We start from the raw sequence: 3235 nt of genomic DNA, 5'->3' as shown, positions 1-3235 counted from the left end.
ATGGCCCTCAGTTTGGGTTTGCATGATGCTTTCTCATGATTTGATTGAGATTGTACATTTTTGGCAAGCACATCACAGAGGTGAGTGCTAGTCTCAGTGCAGCATGTTAAGAATACATGATGTTGAATGTCTTATTTTTGGTTATGTTGACCTTGATCATTTGGTTAACATGGCATCTGTCAGGTTTCTCCACTATAAAGGTACTATTTTTCCCTTTGTAATTGATGACGTTTCTTGGAGGAGATACATTTATTCTATGTTAATGTCATATTTTCACTTAAACTTTCACCCATGGATTTTAGTATCTACCTGTGGATTTTTTTTTTCTGTTTTTAAGTTTATTTCTGAGTTGCAAAGATTATTTTCCCTTCCCCATTTTTTAGAATTTCCTGGATTCCCCCATTCAATCTTAGCTGCCACAACCAGACAGACAGAAAGCATGAGGACCTTCTTTTTCTTGCATCTGTAGTAGAAACCTTTTAGCAGCAGATATGAACTGCTCCAGGGCTGTAAGAGATGCATTTATCTGTGAATCTTGCTTGCAACAGTGGTGTTTGCCTAATAGTGATTTTGTATTTCCCTCATTCCTTTCTACACTTATTGATTGGGTAATCTCTAAGAAAGAGCTGTCCCTTCTCCCCTACTTTATTTATTTATCATCATCTATTTATATTGATAAGTATGGACTCATGAGTATTTATTTAGATTTATGGATGACAATCCAATCTTTGATTATTTATTTTGTGGCTAAATTGTTCCAACTTTCACCATTGTGAACTCCTTCAACTTGGCTTCTGTATCCTTTTGACATAGTCCTATCATTATGGTGGGACTTTTTGCTGTTGTTTGTTTGTTTTCAGGACATTCTTATTTTCTGGCACCACAAGATGTTTCATTTAGATTTTTCTTGCCCCAGCCCTATAATAAACCACTTCTCTGAGGAGTCCTATGAACTAAGGACCCTTAGATAGAAAACTCTTTTGCTCCTTCCACCTGCTCCTGTTGCATTTTAAAGAATTTGGACTTGAACTCTTTAAAATTTTCTCAGAAATGTGCTGTAAGAATAAATAGAGTTTACACTTATTGACTTTGTTGTAGTCATCAAAAATTGCCTTGCAGTCACCCCCATTTCTCCTCTGTCCACTTGATTTGTCCTGCTGGTTTGAAACAGGTCTGGGCATGAGAGAACAGCAAAGTGAGAAGATATAGAAGTGGATTTGAATATTGATAGGTATTGATACAGAAAGAAATTATGTGGATATAGATGAAGATATGGATAAGGAAGTTGGAAGAATTCCTGCATGAGATTCAAATATACAGACCCAACATTTTGCTTTGCCACTATGGAAATCAAAGAGCACAGAGATGTCAGAGGTAAGTCAGGACTTCTTTTTTGTTTTTTTTTTCTCCCTTGAGGTAGCAGGACCAGGGATTGAACCTGGAACCTGGAACCTCATATGTGGAAGGCTGGCACTCAGCCATTGAGCCACTTCAGCTCCCCTGAGTTGGCTCCCTCATCTATTTGCTCATTTGTTCTTTTTTGCTCATTGTCTGCAGGAGGTCCAGGAACTGAACCCGGGGCCTTCCATGTGGGACGTGGGCACTCAACTGCTTGAGCCACATCTGCTCTGAGTCAGGACTTTTGAAGTTTAGTTTTATCTGGCACTTGATCAATTCTGCCTCTGGTGAAGGTATGCTTTGTGATTTTAGCTTCTCCTCCCTTTATATCTCCCTCTCGTCCTGCCTCTGGCAGCTCTCTAGGCTGATATATGTGGTCTCAAACACCTACAGAGTATGTTTTATTACACTCCTTGTATTAGGGATGGATAAAAAGAAACATGTGAATGTTAAATGAAAACAGAAGTGAGTTCACAATAGAAATCAAAGGAAATCTGGAACATCCTTCTTTATTGGTCTTTGCCGTTGCACTTGGGGAATTGTTGCTGTTCCACTGGGGACTGTGACAGAGCTCCCCTGGCTAGGAACTCAGCACTCCCTCAGTTGTTTTTAACTGTAACTACTATGAAAATATCCAAACATTTTTATTACCCTATATATGTGCCCTGGAAAACTCCCTCCCAACCATGTGCCCCCCCCATCAATAACACTCCACACCAGTGTTCTGCCCCCACCATAGTTGAACCTCTCTGTGGCCCAAAACTTCTTCAAAAATGAAGCCTAATATATTACCAAGTTCCATTAATAGTAAAATGGGATATAGTGATGGGTTTAAAGGTTAGATATAGAATACATACTAATTTAGACAAATTAAATAAAGAAAAAATAAATTGGCATATCAAAAAATGAAAAAATGAAAAAGCTTTGTTTTTGACATTTTGCACTTCACAGCAATTGGTGTTGCACTGTATGTACAGTGGCAAGACAGTTTCTTTCATTTCTTCCTCAGTGTCTACATCCTTTCTTTTTTTTCTAATTATTAAGTTTGTCTTCACAAAAGTTTTAGATCACAGTTATTCACATATTCAATATAGGGTACTCCCACATATCCAACATCAAACACTTTGTCCCTTCCCCAGCAATGATCTTTTTGTATGTTCATATTATATTTACTGCAGCTGATGTACAGATATTGAAACATAGCTTTCAAACATGGTTCCATTTGGGTTTACATTATGGTTTATATTTTAGATGATACAATTTTCTAAATTTTAGTTATCTTATGTTATACATTATGAGCCCTTGATACTGATGACTATGCTTATGAGCCTGTGAGTCTGAAATATGGACTAGGCCTAGAGCTGCAGGGTGCCTAAGAGTTACCTCTTAAGAGCCTCCATGTTGCTCAAATGTGGCCAGTCTCTAAGTCATGTAAATGCATTACCTTCCCCCCAGTGTGAGGCATGACTCCTGGGGATAAGCCTCTCTGGTGCCACGGAATTCCTACAAACACCAGCTGATGATGTAACTAGAAAGAGACCTTGAGTACAAGGTTCAACTCAGACCAGCAGAATACCTCAGCCTACATGTAATATCAGGTGTTAAAAACTGCTTTTTGACCTTGAATAAAAGGGGGAAATGGAAAGGAAAAATGAGTTTATATGGCTATGAGTCTCCAAAAAAGAGTCGGGAGGTCATCAGAGGGGTTGCACTTACTCATGCCTAAGCAGGGTCCCAGAGACAGTCAACATAGATACAACCCCAGGTACTGGTTCTCCTGAGAGCTACAGAGACCCACAGGTTCTATGGTCTTGGCAGATGGCTCTGGAGTTCAGTG

At 39.0% G+C, this 3235-nt stretch overlaps 1 pseudogene; it reads right to left on the bottom strand.

Moving 5' to 3' along the window:
* Nucleotides 1-387: 387 nt before the first annotated feature.
* LOC131273585 (small nucleolar RNA SNORA31) lies at nucleotides 388-522 on the bottom strand (annotated as a pseudogene).
* Between the last annotated feature and the right edge of the window lie 2713 nt (nucleotides 523-3235).

This window comes from Dasypus novemcinctus, chromosome 15 (assembly GCF_030445035.2).
Source record: "Dasypus novemcinctus isolate mDasNov1 chromosome 15, mDasNov1.1.hap2, whole genome shotgun sequence".
Classification (NCBI taxonomy): domain Eukaryota; kingdom Metazoa; phylum Chordata; class Mammalia; order Cingulata; family Dasypodidae; genus Dasypus; species Dasypus novemcinctus.
Note: the sequence above shows the minus strand (reverse complement) of the source record. Positions and strands in the feature narration are given on the sequence as shown.